The 18,266-nt window shown below is 36.2% G+C and overlaps 3 long non-coding RNA genes across 4 annotated transcripts; all 3 read right to left on the reverse strand.

Moving 5' to 3' along the window:
- Nucleotides 1–1,305: 1,305 nt before the first annotated feature.
- LOC115452238 lies at nucleotides 1,306–8,029 on the reverse strand. Of its 2 annotated transcripts, none has more exons than XR_005113263.1 (2): nucleotides 7,369–8,029; nucleotides 1,306–2,402 (listed from the first exon to the last, which is right to left on the reverse strand). It is a non-coding gene; the product is annotated as an uncharacterized LOC115452238 (long non-coding RNA). The 2 variants fall into 2 exon arrangements; XR_003939468.2 differs by lacking the exon at nucleotides 7,369–8,029 and adding an exon at nucleotides 3,745–4,084.
- A 2,768-nt stretch (nucleotides 8,030–10,797) lies between these two features.
- On the reverse strand, nucleotides 10,798–12,182 carry LOC119190850. Its single transcript, XR_005113220.1, has 2 exons — nucleotides 12,014–12,182; nucleotides 10,798–11,648 (listed from the first exon to the last, which is right to left on the reverse strand). It is a non-coding gene; the product is annotated as an uncharacterized LOC119190850 (long non-coding RNA).
- A 3,630-nt stretch (nucleotides 12,183–15,812) lies between these two features.
- Nucleotides 15,813–17,190, reverse strand: LOC119190849. Its single transcript, XR_005113218.1, has 2 exons — nucleotides 17,024–17,190; nucleotides 15,813–16,655 (listed from the first exon to the last, which is right to left on the reverse strand). It is a non-coding gene; the product is annotated as an uncharacterized LOC119190849 (long non-coding RNA).
- Between the last annotated feature and the right edge of the window lie 1,076 nt (nucleotides 17,191–18,266).

An 18,266-nucleotide genomic window follows, 5' to 3' on the forward strand; every position in this document is an offset into this window, starting at 1 on the left:
AGGCCATACTCCGGTTGTCGTCCACAGGCGATGTGGCAGGATGAGGTTCGAGGATCAAAGAGGGGAAGTAAAATGCCTAGGAAGGAATATAATACTAAGGATATTAAGATGAACGAAAAAACGAATGACGTAATGATTTTATAGGCAAAAATAACAGACGTATACCCGTTTCTGGCAAATGAAGTATAACAGCCAGTATATGGTCTAAAGAGGGTGCATCACTTAACAACGCTACAAAGTTCGACTGATCTTTTAAAAATCTTCGCAGAACATACTGAACTCAATAAATGAGATACTAAGCAGTTGAACCACTTCCCCCGATATAAGTTCCTATATCGAACTGATTTTTTGTTTCATATCTTATGAACTTTGCCATTTGACTGGATCTTTATCGTCAGGTTTGGCTTGTTTATTGGAATAATTGGCATGTAGGAGGATCTCATCAACCAAATAAGCGGCAAGTCAGTCTCTCATACAATCCATCCCTTAGTTTATTTTTGGGACATCTAAATTCCTTGCCCTATGCTCCAGGAAAAAGTAGATTACATCAGAGTTGGTGAATTTAGAAATTTTCAAAGTTTACAAATTTTAATTCTTTGGAAATACACTTTATCCATGACAACCCAATTCTGGCTTGCCAAATAGTATCCATTTTAATGTGGTGCTGTTTGATTGCCTGTTCCTTTAAATTATCTGAGAAACTTTCTATAGCTTAATAATTACGCATAATCGTTGGGAGTAAGGTTCGGGTTTTGTCATTTTTCTCCGCAGTCGAGGGTAGTTGTGAGGTTGGTGTGATTATAACTTGTCTTAAAGTTTTGTGCGATGATTTAAAATAATTCAGGCTCAAATTGCTAATTCATGTTATGTAGTTTGAGGTTTCGCTGTATTCTGAAGTTGTTTTGCTTGTTATGCCAGCTATATATGTTGGCCGAGCCTTGCCAAGTTAAGGCCAACTTATGTGTATAAAGTATATTTGTCTTGCCTTTTCATCACTTGGTGTCAATTACCTAGTTAACCAAAAACATCAAGAATGCCCGAACTCGCAGTCGCTTGCAACCACTTGACTCATGTATTTTAAAACAGACAGCACAGAACATGTGGGCAACTCCACATAACACGGCTATAGTAGTTCATGCACCGATTCTCTTCAAATTTAGCAAACGCCTAGCGCTAGCATTCGCTTTGAATCTATTTGCGAAAGCTCGCGTTGGACAAAGTTCGGCCAACATTTATATGTTATTGTATTGTTATTGCAAAGGACTGTTTTGTAATTTGTTTGATGGGGAAATAAAACGCATAACCTTTGACTAACCTATTTTAATTATACTATTCTTATAATACTTATAGATATTACATTAACAGTTAAGAGAATAATCCTGTGGGTCTTGAGTTCTTATGTTTTTTGACGTCGCGTGAAACATTAGTCTATTCGTTAACTATTTATATTTACACATAAATACACACAGATTTTTTTTTATTTTTTTTTTTATAACTTAACTAGTTTCTATATTAATCATTGTTATACACGAAAACTCTTAACTGGAATATAAGAACTAACACTTAAATCTAACACAAAGAATAAATGCCAATTATATCTATATTATTTTTATGTATATATTCTATAAACTAAATGCCTGAGGACCGTCCCTTTAAATCTTAGTCCCCATCTTACATTAAATTCTTATCAACTAACTTAAATCGTAGTTCCGATTCCCACTCCGTGCATGCAAACTAATAAAGCTGGAAACAGTGTTACCTCAGAGATATTTAGACATTAATTATAACATTTCTAACACTAACATCGATACAATGATTAAAATGTGACTTTTTTTGCTTTCAATAGCGTAGCGTTCCTTTAGGCAAACACCCGGGACAAGTGTTCCGTTCAGTGTGTTCCTACAGTCCAGGGATATACTAAACTAGTACACGAGAAGTGAATAAAGTACAAGAATACTGTTGCCAAGTAACAAACACCAAAGAAAAAAATATCATACCATTAAACAATATAACATAAAGTATATTAAATTATGTCTAAAGTATTAATATTCTCGCGATGCTTATGATGCAGTTGTAATTCGCGCTCTCAGCTCATTATTAAAAAGAATACAAAGGAGCATCAGCATTAAATAAAACACGAATCACTTAATGATAATAAGTAATATAAATGTCAACAGTATTTTCAGACTTCTTTAAAACTAACGAAAATTCAATAGCTCGTCAACAGCTGGTATTCCTTTCGCCGGATCGTTCCCCAGTAGAATGCGTTGGTTACTCGAGGACGAGTATTTTTGCACTGTATCTACTTGCTGTGGGGATGACTTCTCTGTAGCTGGTGTTTACAAGTCGCGTTCAGGCATTCCAAGCGAATTTTGAGTACTGCTTTTAAGGTTGAGAGTAACCTGCAACAATGTTTTTAATTTTATATAAAAAATATATTGTCGTGATCAAATACCTTACAAGGCTTTAAGACCTAGAACTATTTTTAGTATGAACTGGGTGGGCGTCGCTGCATGTTGCACATGCGCATAACTATCGATCGATATGTTGAATTCTCGGACACCCTCAACAAAGACCAATTAAAATGGCCTCTTTCATGTATGGGATATCTAGGCTGGTAGATAATTATATAATAAATATGACCCGACATCGTTGCAACGAAGTAGTTGCAATGTAGAAATTTTATGCTATTAATATCAATCATCCTGCGTTATCTCAGTTCAATGTGTAGTGAAACAAAAACTTTTTTACTCATAGATAATTGAGTTGACTTATTTCTTTCAACCAACTGCCAATTCAATCCAACTTCACGACACCCTTTCCGAGATATTTAATCCCGAGCGAATGGTGTGGACACTCCATATCTTACATAAATAACAAGAACAATGAAGTAATAATCACAGAGCTATCAAGAAACAACGTAAAGGCAATTAAAATAGTGGCCTGGGCTAGTAAAGCGCATGTGCAATGTGCAATGTGCACATGGCACATGCGCATTAGTACCTCAGGCCACCATGTTGAAGTGCCGTATTGATCACCCGACCACGAACATTTGAATAATTGAATATTATGAATCATTTAATGATTAGTTAACTTCTTTCTACCCCCGCTAATCTTGCTTCTCGCTACATTCAGTTACGCTAGTTTTGGCAACTGAGGTTGCTGCTCCTTTAAGTTCAAAAAATTTACAAAAAGCCTTTAAAATTTCGTCATATTAAATTTTAAAGGCCGAAATATCCATGATTATTAATTATTTTTACATTTTTCTTTCAACTGCGAGAACTAATCACTAACTAGACGTGAATTTAAATTCTTTACTTGCCAATACTTGTTTAGTTACCCAGATTAAAGCCGAAACAAAATGTATGAAAATGGACCTTGAGCTACCACCTTAAAGTGCTTCAACAAAACGGCGCGCTAACCGTATTTTTTAGAATCTATCTGCTAGAAATTTGGAAAATATATATCTAGAAAAAAAATTGTCCCAATTTTGGTCATTAATTTCACAATAAAACTTGCAACAAACAATAATAATTTTGGTTGTTTAAAATTTTCAAAAAGGACCAAATATTATTTTTTAATTAAACATAAATCTTTGCAAATTCCCGCCGTCACTCGCGCACCGTAAATGTATGAAGTGAATGCCCAAGGCCCTTTGCTCGGGGCCCTCCCCCACTGCCCACTCAACTACTTACCGTCCATTTACACTGTTTGTATTTTAAAAAAACGTACACACACACTGACCTTTTTAATGATAGCGCAGCACATGGGGTTATGTTTTGGAGTAAACTCAAATAATAAGAAATGTCCAGCAACAACTCGTGCAGAAATGCACTAATTGTTGCTGGACATTTCGGCGACACGTCCGGTCTAGGCGCGCGCCTCTGTGGGAAAGATCGAGGGAGCCTGGATGCAAGCTGTCTAGGGTTCCCAGGTGCAGGATCATCATTTCCGGACATTTTGTAATTTCTTACGAACGAAATTGAATGTTAACTTTCATCACAGACAAGAAAAAATTACTATTATATAAAACAAATCATACAAATAAGATAATTGTATAATAATACCATTGTGTGACACAATTATTATAAATTACACATAAATCAACATTTCATGTTTTTTTGAGGCTTCTTACGCCATACGTGAAGTCGTCGGGATAGGCAACGTTCCTAATCTGAATCTTCGATCCGATTCCAAGAACGAACAAATCAAAATAAATCTATTTGTAAGCAAAGAAAGTTTGTTCTCACTGGTCATTTTTTAAGAGAGATTGAAAAAAGCGATTAAGTTCGTTTATTGAAAATAGCTGTATGTAATTATAATGCAATAGTTTTTTTAAATTGAGGTACGGGTTACTGAACAAGGAGGAAGGAAAGATTTATTGGAGACATGGGACTACACGAAAAATAATAAACATTCCCGGATTTCCGAGTCATCTGGCAAGCTTAGTGCTCTCACTCCCTTAATGTATTGATCTAGGTTTCAAACGGAACTAGTGCGCATATCTGATTCTGGATGCGCGAAATTTAGCCCTACTCCACCCTGTTAAAATAATTAGTGTTTTTAATATTATACAATGATGCAAAACACATTTAACCGCCCAAGACGCATTTGCTTAAATATATGCGTACATACAATATATATGTATACATTGGTTATTTGCTTACAAGATAATATAGCAGAATTAATTTATACTAATTTCTACTTTGGCAGGTTTGGTATTTTTTTACAAACAGTAGTGTGCACTCATTCTTGTGTTCTGGTTTGAAGGATACCCAAAGTAATCATTTGGCATTATGTGACCAAGATGTGAATATACAGTTATAAATTATTTCTATACTATCGGATAGCAGTAACATAAGTACTGAAAATAATTGATTGAGTATAGAAAATCTTGTAAAAGACATGGTTAAATAAATTTAATCAAGAATTTGATTACACAACACGAATTTAACACACATGAGCACTGAGATGTAAATATAGTTATATCAAGTCTTTGTAAAAATACAGGATTATTCCATTTTTAATACAGAAACACGATCTAACCCGCAGTGTTATACCGGTTTGATAAAAGTAAAAAATAACAAGGGAACGTGAATTATGCTTCTGTATAACAAAATAGAAAATTCGTCATTTTCTTATTGTCTGGTTACCATAGGCAAGGGACGTTGTTTGTTTATTAAACAAGTGGTATGTTGATTGGTAAACTTGTGACGAAAATGTTTTATTCAGAAAAAAATATATACTATTTTGATCTTTTTAGAGTGGACAAAAGGTACATTTTGAAAGTTTACTGCATACATAATTCGGTTTTGGCATGTGTGTAAATTGGTTCTTGTTTGCATAAATGGGTCCACTATGGGAAATAAGGACGTTAATGAATATAGCGCGCCTACTTGAAAGAGCGAATTGGAGTCTAAAAAGTATTATTTTTATGTCCTATCACTTAGCTCGCTTCTCTTCGACATAATATGCGCTACCTATAATTATAATTTACCTATAATTAGTTAATTCAATGATTTAATTCACATTGTTTTGTGGAGAAAGAGGACCTCAAAGATTCAAAAGCATCAAGATGAAATAACAATTTCGTATTCGGGCATTACACTGTTTGTTCTTTATGCGTTTCGAAACTATCGATCAAATTGTGGTGAAACTTTGCTAGGGCGTTTAAGATGTGCCCGCGAGGGTTCCTGACTGGAAAATCTATATTATATAATTATTATTTTTTTATTTTTTAATGCAACTTTTTGCTTTATTGAAAATATTTTTTTCCTCATTAATACTCCTTGCACTATGCTTTGATATTAATCATACTTTGCATCTTATACTCCTTATTTCTTAGTGGGAAATACACCAGGAAATAAAACAATAGATTTACCTTAATTATTTATTACTCCAATTGACTACATTGTTGTTACGCGGTTATACATTAAGAAGCCAAATCCGTACATCTGTCTGACATCAATCCGTCGGAACATCTCATATCATTTTTATTATTTACTGAAACAGAGGTACATTATTTGATTTAATGATTAAATTGTTATACATTGATAGTATGAGTATCATATTATTCACTACTTCCACTTGCCTTACATTTACTTTATTAGCTTAAAATATACTTATAAACTTAAATATTACAGTATTGATATTTTGTCGATTGGAATATAACTGGTCTTATAATACTATTACATACAACCTCGTTGTGTTGCATGCGTTCGTGACTGTCATCATAAACTACAATAGAACAAGCATTACCCTAATATAACAAGAAGAAGCTTTGTTGCGGCTAAAGTGTGACTCAGTGGTTAGTGTTGGCTTCAAAGCCATTACATTCACATCTAGTAGATCTCACTCCTTTAGGCCAGCTCCCAGGACTAGTGTTACAATCAGACTGTCCCTGCGGTCCGGGGATAAACTAATACACGGGTAGAGCACACGAATACTGTTGACACTTAAACACAAACGAGAACACGAAATCAAGATGGTATTAAATAAAATTAACTGTAATGTCAACAGTATTCTGGGCCGATTCAAAACTAACAATAAATGAGCAGTAGGTCGCCAGATCGTTTCCCAGTAGAGTGCGTTGGTTACTTGAGGACGAGTATTTCTTCACTGCGTCTCTACTGGCTGCTAGAGGAACTTCTATATTCCAGGCGGATGTTAAGTACTGCTTGTAAGGTTCAGTCACCTGTAACAATGATAGGAAATGTTTAAGGAAACATGATTAATTTCTTTTGGGTCATCGGATATTCAATAAATTTTATGATAGGCGTGTTCACATAGGGCAGTATTATTAATAAATTCGACATAGCTTCGCTCTAAGCGCGATATCAGCTGAGAAGCCGTCACGCTGATTCTCAAGATAGTCGCTAGTTGCTAAACCAATATTAACATCATCTCGAATGATATTTCGAGTCACAATAAGTGATCGATTTTGATAGCTGACTTAATTTGTTTATGTAGCATCGCCGACTCAGCTGAGAACAAGCTCTTAGATTTCAGTTTAAGCTTTTATTAAATAGTTCAATACATTTATTGTCTATTTGAAATGTTATTCATACGTGAGATTAACTTAATAATATGAACCATAAATTATCCCTGAAAATTGCACATGCATCTTGCACCTGCGCATTGCGCACCACAAGTGTCTGCCACTATGTTGAAGCGCATTATCGATCCCTTTACAACGACACTTCGACAATTTAATGAGATTCCAATGTAACTCCTATTATAATACTATTTTGTTCACTCACGCGTGTCACCACATTCTGCTGCTCAAGTCTCACCATCGCAGATGGCTATCCCGCCACTCCTATAACTCACGCGTTTGCATTGAAAATAAAAAAAAATACCGTGCCTGACCTTTTTAATGATAGCGCTGCACATGGGTTGATATTTGGAGTAAACTTAAATAATTAGAAATGTTTGCTTAGCTGTGTCAATTGCTCATAAAAAAAGAGAGAGTTAAGTTTAATTAGTTAGTGGACATGGGATCATACGACAATACGACACTACGTTTCCCGGACACCCGGCAAACGTAGTGCTCTTTTAATTGATCTAAGTTTTGAACAGGTAGTAATATTGAAACTTACAGCCCTACACGCTGACTGGTCTGGCTGCTGCATGCTAACTTTTCTTATGAACTTGAACCATATCTCACAATATTATCTAACAGTTCTTTCATTACGCTTGTACGCAGAGCTATCAATTACATACCTACTCGGATGTAAAAAAACATTTAAATAACTCTTATCCTGCACAACACACCGTGAGCGAAACCCATAACATGCTGACCAGAAAAAAAGGAAATACCTAGTAGGTGGCGCTATTTTTGTTTTTTAGATTTTTAGACACTCGGTTTATAGAATAAACGGGATATAGTCATGTTGGTGCCTTCAAAGGCATGACAAACACAATAGGATTTTTGTTTTAAAATGTCATTCAAATTTGTAAAACTCCATGACGTATCATTTTTTCTTTGCGGAAGTACTTGTACAACTTTTAATATTAATTTGTATCAACAGATGGCGGTTTTTAGATGCACCAATAGTAAACACTATTTGATATTGAGGTGCGGCTCGTATTCATATAATTGCTTTATGGCGACACGAGATGGCAGCTTTCCAATGTATTCTAACAGAAACCGTAGATGCATTTAGTGATTGCACACATGCCTCTAGTGCATTTATGAATACCTGGTACTGCTTGCATTTTCTGATGCACGTAGCGTTAACTTTCATTGGTGCCTTACAAACTTCTGCCATAAATTGAGGATCGTCAAATCTGACTGAAAAATACACTGTAGCGTCATGTAAATGGCTCCACATATTTTAAATATAGGAAAGTTTATTTAAATCTCTTTCTAAAAAAAACCATTTAGTCCATTAAAATGTTACATTTTTTAGGCCTTACCTTGCGTTTTTAGAGTACGCAATTTTATTTTTTTGAAGTGTAGGGGGGGTCAGTGTAAAGCTAAAACCAAGTTTGTGGGGTCGCCACCCTTGTCCCACGGCCACCATCTTGAAAATAGGGGTTGAAATGGTTTTTACGATGTATCTCTTAAACTATTAATATGACAAAAAAATTATAAACATTTTTTGTTGCAAATTAAATTCTCTACAACTTTGGTCCAGTAACTTTTTGTCGTAGAACTATAAATAAAAAAAGTTATAAGCGAAAATGTTAAGAAATTCAATGTTAAGCAATGTCCATTGCAACGTCATCAGAACGTGTGTTTATAAGGTTCATAATACTTTTTTTTGTACTCTCATTACGTACAACACAAACCCGCGGTTGTCGGCTTGTACGCGAATTACTTGGATCCTGAATCGCTTTGGCACAGATGAAGCAATTGTTCAGGAGCGTCAGTGTAAACACTGACCCCCCTACACTTCAAAAAAATAAAATTGCGTCCTCTAAAAAACGCAACCCCAAATGTAAATTTTCAATGAACTAATTTATTTCATAATTTATTATTTTTTAGCCCACGGTGTATAACTGCCACAACAACTAACCCTAACGTCAGAAATACTGCCTTATACTCGTCTCCTTAAAGTTATGATCTCCTGGTGATGAGCAGCTCGGGTGCGTTCAATACTTTGTGTAGACGTCAAAATTTAAAAAATAAACGACAATACGCATGCGCACTATTCAAGAACTCCGATTGGACGAAATTTCAATGCCAGGCCACTTGTTGAATACTATGACCGTGACTACTATTTAATAGTATGAATTATTTAAGGGAAATATATAATAATATATAGATTTTGGTGAGGCAAAATACACCTAACTAATAAATAAATTGTTTGGCACCTTGTCTTCTGAACGTTAAATATGTTTTGAGTGATAATTGAGCAACAAATGGTCGTTTCGCGTCGCTGTTTAACTTTCTGCTTGTTATGCGGTCCTGGTACAGAAGCGCAGTTCAAACACGTGGCAGGCCACCTGTTGCATCGCCAAGACCATTTGACATACATCATAATAAAATAGTTGTTAAATCCTAGTACTTCAGTCTACAAAGGGTTAAGAATCCTGAAACACCTCGTTCTAGAATTTAAACTCACTTTTTAGAAATCAATATAATAACAATCTAGATGAAAAAGAAATTCGACATACTACATCTTCACGAAATTTTGATTGTTTAAAAGTTCGTAGTGATTCACGTGTTTGTCTTTCCTACATAATATAATACTTATCTATCTATTAATCTTCTTCTATATACTTAAAAATCAATTGCTGTTCGTTTGTCTTGTTAAAAATCCAATTTTTTACAAATATTTCAATCAAAAATTAAAATATTTGTGAAAGTTCAGTTCAGGTAAGTTTAAATGATGAGAACCATATATAATAAGTAACGGAAACATAATAAATTATCGCAAGAACATGCGCACAGTTACTTATATGAACATGACACATATTCTCAACTTATGACGGTAAATTAATGAACTACTTGTCTAGTCAAGTCAAGAAAAGCTCGTGCTATAGTTCTTTATTATTAATAGCATAAGATCTAATTAAAGCAGTCGACAACAGAATTTCGGGCGAGTTACTTGTATACGAATGTGCAGTAATATTGGCCGAGAGTGCAAACAAGCGAGCGTTAAGGGTGACAGCGCTGGTAGATGGGAATACTCGAAACCATCCGCTACCAATGTGTCCAGGCTAGTAACAGGTCCGCCAAATTTCGCGTAAACTCGAGTATGTTTACCAATTTGATCAATCATAGCTTTTAAATTGTCTTGTGACTCTTTTATGAGTAGATTGAGGTCAAAAATAGCCGAAACATAGTTTCAAAGCAACAAGCGTTTGTTGTCAAACCTACCAAACAAAAGATCCCACGCTATTGAGTAATTTTCAGCAGAAATTTCCACTGATTGGATAACTCAGCAGCCTACCTGTCCAATGACGTCTTTAAATAATTAAATTTATTCATTTCGTCTATGTAGTCAACTTTGTGAATTAAACTAGTCAAAGTATCACGAAATGCGAGCCAATTGTCGTATGAAACTGAAAATGTTGGTAAATCGCTAGTGGGCAATTAGGCGCCCTTAGGCATAGAACTGCTGTTGATTGATTTAAAATCACATAAATCTTCATCTGCTTTCGAAACAGTAAGCTTATTCTTTGCCTGGTCAAATGACGCATAATATTCTGATTCAATAGCAGTTCTTTCCATTATTTCCTCATCTAGATTATCAGATAAATTATCAGCTTATCATATTACATACCATTTTTAAGGACAAGTGTATATCACTAGAATGTTTCTTAAACATCAAGAAATAAAACAACAGATTTACCTGAAGCATTTATTTTTTCAAATGATTACATTGTTGTTACGCGGTTAAACATTAAGAAGCAAGATCCGGTGCTTGTCGGAACATCTAATATGTTTACTATTTACTCAAGTGAATAATAAAACAGAGACTGCAAATTATATTAATCCATTAAAACATTAATAATACGGTGAGGTTCCGCTTTGTATACGTAGCTCGTAATGATGCAAATTGTGATGCACAGATGGGGAAAGCTGGGAGGAGAGTTGGTAGGGAATTTGTGTAGAGGAGGTGAGGTAAGGACAAAAGCCTTCTATAGGATAGATAGAGGGAAGAAGGAAGGGAAATGTTCGCGAGCCCTTATAGGTCTCAATGTGAATTTACAACCAAGAGGAATACACACTGAACTGTGCCTAGGACCGCGGCAAACATCTCCCGGTGCAAGGGCGTGCATTCGGTGTGGACCGAGCGCACAAGAATTGCCCCGGTGGAGCAACAAAGCTATTGACTTCCATATTTAGTAGTTTCCATTCCTAAAGCCAACTTCCAGGACTAGTGTTGTTCACATAATGCCGCTGCAGTCCGGGAATAAATTAAACAGGAGTAGAATGCACGAATACTGCTGACACCACACAAATACAATTCAGAACACAAAATTAAGAATCATTTCAATAAAAATATATAATGTCAGCAGTACTTTGGGCCGATTCAAAACTAACAATAAATGAGCAGTAGGTCGCCGGATCATTTTCCAGTAAAGTGCGTTAGTTAGTCAGGGCGAGTATTTCTTCACTGCGTCTCTACTGGCTACTGGAGGAACTTCTGTGTTCCAGGCGGATGTTGAGTACTGCTTGTAAGGTTAAGAGTAACCTGTAACAATACAAAACATATTAAAATACATGTTGATTAACTAATAACATTTGTGTTACAGTATGTTCCATTAGGATTCTAATTCATTTATTAGTTCTGGCCGGGCTCGCTGTCCATTGCACATGCGCACTAGTGTGTACCGGAGCGCAGTATCGATTGATAGACAAAGTGACGTCGACAATTTGGTAAATGTCAGTTTTAAAATGACTCATATTATAACTTTCACTCCACTACTCGCTCCACTCACGCGTATGAATATCACCACATCCACCTGCCCCAGTCGCACTACTGCAGGTGGCTGCCCTACTGTCTCCAGCACTCATACTTCGTGTTCACTGTTAATAGAAATAAACACACAAACTGACCTTTTTAATTATATTGCGGCACGTGAGGTTTATTCTGGGTGTAAGCAACAGAATGTCCAGCAACAACGTCTGCAGAAATTTGTTTGACAAATTGTTGCTGGACATTCCGGAGACGCGTCAGGCCCAGGCGCGCGTCTCTGAGGGAGAGACCGTGGCCGACAAGACGCGTGCTGTTTAGGGTTTCCAGGTGCAAGATTTATAATTTCCCGGACATTTGTGTATTTACTCTAAAGAAAAACGGAGACTGACTTCATTAAAATATAAATTATTTCAAGAATAAGAAGTTTTATTTAATTTTATTTTTGGTAAATGTTTCGGGCTACTAAATGAAATTTTGTAAAGTCGTCGCGTCCCGTAATAGTCATAAATGATTTTGAGGATAGGGACATCCAGTGATGTCTAATGAATTATTTAATTATCACGGGATCTGGAACTAGGGACCGTGGAAATAGGTACTTTCCCGGAATTCATGTTCATCTGGTAAACGACTGCCTTTGTGAGAGAGATGAAGAGATTTAAGAGTACTGCTCTCACACGGAGTATTGATTAATGGTACAACTTTAACTACAGCGCGGTTTGGATCCGCAAATCCTCTTCGAGATTTAGTTTATTTTTATTTATTATTTACTTACAATATTTGTTAGTGACATCCAAACTAAGCTACGCTTGTATCTTGGACTGCCACAATTGAGTAAAAGAAACGTTGATGTAAAGACATGAATCATTGATAAATTATTTTAGATGTTAGTTTTTTTACATCCTTATTTATGGCACTTTATCATAAGTTTCTCCATACGCCTGCTTTGATTGGTGCTTACTAATATATCCCCTCATAAGTATTCTTTAATTTATTGACTCTGAAGCCCACAACGCACTTTTGTGGTTCCCTACATTGATAGTTGAGAATTGAGGTCCTCTACACACACACTTCGACAAAATATGGTGTAAACCATCCTATATCCCCCCAATAGAAAATTTCAATGCAATATTGTGCTTATCTTGTTAGTTTTCGTATTTTGATGTAGGTAGTAAAGTTACAGAAAGACTAGAATATAGATTTATTTACCTATCTTTATAATTTTGTAATGCTGACTGCCACCTGTACGTTTTATCATTATGTCTTCCGTAGTTAGAATGAAAAGCATTTCTTTGTGTCTGTGGTTGTCAATGACGGCTCAAATCTCGTTTTGAGAAATCGTTTATTTTCTTTAATGTCGTCTGTTCTAGCATAATAAATATGAGTTTGAGGCATTGACGTTCTAGCCTATATAGTAAAGCGGTCGGGTGTCGTGATGGATTTGTTTGACGGGTAATAAACTAGCTCGTGTCCGTTTCAGGCTACCACCAAGATTATCACATGGCCTTTTGCCGTGTGAAGTGGCATGAAAATGTAATTCTGCATCTTTACCAAAATCCTGTATGCAAATAAAATCTCTTTGTGTAATTTTGTGGTTTTTTGTCATTAAAGTATGTACATAGTGTGTTCAAAAGTATCGCGAATTTTGTGTATTTTCAAAAATTATTTATTTATTCGTGAATATCTATTTTGTCCCCTTCAAAGTAATCCCTCTGGGATATTATACACTTGTGCCAACGTTTTGTCCAATCTTCGAAGCACTTCAAAAAACCATTTTTTTGTATCTTGTTCAGCTCCTCCTTCGATGCCGTCTTTATCTCGTCAATCGTGGCGTAGTGTCGTCCTTTCATGGGCCTCTTTAGTTTCGGGAACAAGAAAAAGGCACAGGGGGCCAGATCTGGGGAATACGGTGGCTGCGGTATCATTAGTGTGTTGTTTTTGGCCAAGAACTCGCGTACATTGCGCATAACTTGCAAGGTAATATTCCTTATTCACCGTTCTATCCTATGGCAAGAACTCATGATGCACCACGCCCCTGCAATCGAAGAAAACTGTTAGCAAAACTTTCACATTCGACCGAACTTGGCGTGCTTTTTTCGGTCTTGGTTCGTGCGACAGCTTCCATTGAGATAATTGAGCTTTGGTTTCCACGTCATAACCATAAAGCCACGATTCGTCACCAGGACGTCGACTTTCTGGAGCAAATTTGGGTCGTCGCGAACAGATTCCAACATCTCATTAGCAATGTTCATGCGATGCTGTTTTTGATCGAAATTGAGCAATTTTGGTACGAATTTTGCGGCGACCCGTCTCATGCCCAAATTATCGATTAAAATCGAATGGCACGAGCCAATCGATATGCCTAGGTCCTCGGTAATTTCTCTAACGGTGATTCGACGATTGGCCAATACCATTTTCTTCACTTCATCAATTTTTTCGTCTGTTGTTGAAGTGCTCGGGCGTCCGCCATGCTCTTCGTCGTTCACATCTTCTCGGCCTTCTGAAAACATTTTGTACCACCGATAAACGTTGCTTTTGTCCAAAGTAGCTTCTCCGTATGCCACAGTCAACAGTTAAGTTGGAAACATCCAAATATTACTTTTTTCATTTTCCAAACATGCAATAAAAAACCCAATAAATGAAGTATATATTTCCCTGCGATATTTATTTAGTTAATTAGTCCGTCATATCTGAAGTAGGTATGTAACGAATTGTTGGAAATAACATTATCAAGGTATTTTATAAACACTACACCCTTATAGCCGAAGAAACTCTGAAGGTCTTGTAGTTGCGACTTGCGCGCGCATGGCAACTCGGCGATCTGACAGCCGTTCCGATGCGGCGGGCATTAAATATTTGACGTAAAAATCATAATATATATTTAGGATTTTTTACATTTATTTATTAGAAAAATTAACATAGAACTAAAATAGTAATTATTACTTATGACAAAACCATTTTATTTAACAAAAGAGAATAATTTGAATCAAATTAACAAATAATCAAAAAAACTAAAATATAGCTAGCGATATGAATGTAAACGTCCGTCCGATCTAATAATAAATGACAGCCAAAAATGTGTCGGCGACGCAGTGGTCCGCGCGAGCTGGCCCTTTTAAACTTCCCGCCCTTTTTCATCGAACGCATGATGCACCGACGTCATTGTTACGTTGCAGCTAAAGAGGATATAATCCTACGTTATAATTGAAGCTAAGCCACGCCTCCCGGCCATCTAGTAATATTTTGTTAATTATATATTATAAAAATTCCCTATTAAACAAGATGATTAGTCACCCGATAATCCTGTCGAACATTCATCGGAAGCACCATTATATCCAGGTCTATTAAACAAAGCTTTATATAAGATTATTTTTTAATATGTTTATTGACCTCATCTTTTTTTATCTCTACTTCTCTTCTATTTTAGGCTCCATTCGTTTGTTAGGTTGAAATATAATATTCAATATCTTTTTCAACAGCTTTAGTATTTATTGGGATAATCACCTGAATGTGTTTTTGAGAGCTGAATCTCTCTATATCGTTGGTACGTTTATTACCTCAAATAACCCGATGAAGGTTCATCAGATTATTAGGAGAAGTGGACAATTCATATTTCTAACGCCCTATCTTCTCATCTGATTAATTTCATAGCTAGTTAGAGACACTCGTGTTCTAAGACGTCGGCCGAGCTCACTGGTCGTGTCCTAAAACATGATTATAGTATTGGAGGTTCTTCTTTATACAATGAATTGTCAGACTTTTACTATCGTTTACAGCATTAACTGTACATAAATATTTACCTATATATTGTCAAGTTATGTTTGTTATTGATTTTAATTATAATAAGAAACAGCATATTACTATGTATCTTTACATACCATTTTGAAGGACAAATGTATATCACTAGAATGTTTCTTAAACATCAAGAAATAAAACAACAGATTTACCTGAAGCATTTATTTTTCTAAGTGATTACATTGTTGTTACGCGGTTAAACATTAAGAAGCAAGATCCGGTGCTTTAATCATCTACTCAAGTCGATAATAATCCTACAGAGACAATTTGCAAATAATACTACACCATTAAATGAATATTGTTTGTACATTAATAATACGGTGAGGTTTCGCTATGTTATACGTAGCTCGCAATGGTGCAAATTGTGATGCACAGATGGGGAAAGTTGGGAGGAAATTTGGGTAGGGGAGGTGGGGGAAAGACAAAAGCCTTCTGTAGGATGGGTAGAGGGGAGAAGGAAGGGAAATGTCCGCGAGCCCTTATAAGCCTCAATGTGAATTTACAACCAAGAAGTATACACACTGAACTGTGCCTAGGGCCGCGGCAAACATCTCCCAGTGCAAGGGCGTGCATTCGGTGTGAACCGAGCGCACAAGAATTGCCCCGGTGGAGCAACAAAGCTATTGACTTCCATATTTAGTAGTTTCCATTCCTAAAGCCAACTTCCAGGACTAGTGTTGTTCACATAATGTCGCTGCAGTCCGGGAATAAATTAAACAGGAGTAGAATGCACGAATACTGCTGACACCACATAAATACAAATCAGAACACAAAATTAAGAATCATTTCAATAAAAATATATAATGTCAGCAGTATTTTGGGCCGATTCAAAACTAACAATAAATGAGCAGTAGGTCGCCGGATCGTTTCCCAGTAGAGTGCGTTGGTTACTCGAGGACGAGTATTTCTTCACTGCGTCTCTATTGGCTGCTGGAGGAACTTCTGTGTTCCAGGCGGATGTTGAGTACTGCTTGTAAGGTTAAGACTAACCTGTAACAATACGAAACATATTAAAATACATGTTGATTAACTGGTAGCATTTGTGTTACAGTATGTTCCATTAGGATTCCAATTCATTATGTAGTTCTGGCGGGGCTCGCTTAAGGTCGCTGTCCATTGCACATGCGCACTAGTGGGTACCGGAGCATCGTATCGATTGACAGACAAAGAGACGTCGACAAATTCGTATTTTAATATGACTCCTATTATAACTGTCACTCCACTACTCCCTCCACTAACGCGTATGAATATCACCACATCCATCTACCCCAGTCTCACCACTGCAGGTGGCTGATCCACTATTTCCACCACTCATACTTCGTGTTCACTATTAATAGAAAGAACACACACAAGCTGACCTTTTTAATTATATTGCGGCACGTGAGGTTTTATCTGGGTGTAAGCAACAGAATGTCCAGCAACAACGTTTGCAGAAATTTGTTTGACAAATTGTTGCTGGACATTCCGGAGACGCGTCAGGCCCAGGCGCGCGTCTCTGAGGGAGAGACCGTGGCCGACAAGACGCGTGCTGTTTAGGGTTCCCAGGTGTGGGATTTATAATTTCCTGGACATTTGAGTATTTAATCCTAAGGAAAATGGAAACTAACTTCATTAAAATATAAATTATTTCACGAATAAAAAGTCAAATAATATTTTATGTAATATTTCACAAATGTTTTAGGCTTATGATTTTTTTTTGAGGTCTTCGCCTCTTGTAATAGTCATAAATGTTTATGAGGATAACGACATCCAGTGAAGACTAATGAATTAATTAATTATCACGGGATCTGACGGTGGAAATAGGGATTTTTCCGGAATTCCTGTTCGTCTGGTAAACGACTGTGTTTGTGAAAGATATGGAGAGATATGTGGGCACTGCTCACACACGGAGTATTGATTTATGGTACAGCTTTAACTGCAGCGCGGTCTGGATCCGCAACTCGTCTTCGTGTAAAAACTCAGATTACACTCTATAAAGTATTACATGCCCTGTTAATAACAACAATTAAGTAGGTAATAAATTAAAAAAACAAAACTGAGAATCAAGATCAAGGAGTTGAAGAAGATGAGACGGATGAGCCTGAGCCTCCGCCGAGTATTAAAGGAGCTCTAGAAGTAGCTAAATTATTGGAAATGTACTGCCTTTATCAGCAAGATGCCCCAATATCGCAAGATATGAATAAAAGAGGTAAAATAATACAACAAAATTACTGGTGCAGCAAAAGATGTCAGACAAAAATAACAGACTATACGCAATAGCGTTCAAATAAGATTGATTATTATGAACATAACTACTAACACTATTCTAAATAAAGTTTTTGTTTTTATAATTCAGATTTTTCTTCTCTTCATTTAACGACAACTCTCTAAAATGTAATAAAATGCACAGTCCCTTCTGTATCATTATATAAAGTTTACACTGTGATTGATATCAATACGTGAAGAAAAAACTTTGTACTGCCTATAAAGCACATTGCGGGCACACAGGAGTACCAGATTTGGCATTTCATGTAAAACGGGCACCGCCTGCAAAATTGGTAACCAGTATACAGGGAATATTAAATTATTTTTTAAATTTCTAATGGTGCTGTTTCTATATTT

This window comes from Manduca sexta, chromosome 27 (assembly GCF_014839805.1).
Source record: "Manduca sexta isolate Smith_Timp_Sample1 chromosome 27, JHU_Msex_v1.0, whole genome shotgun sequence".
NCBI classification, from domain to species: Eukaryota; Metazoa; Arthropoda; class Insecta; order Lepidoptera; family Sphingidae; genus Manduca; species Manduca sexta.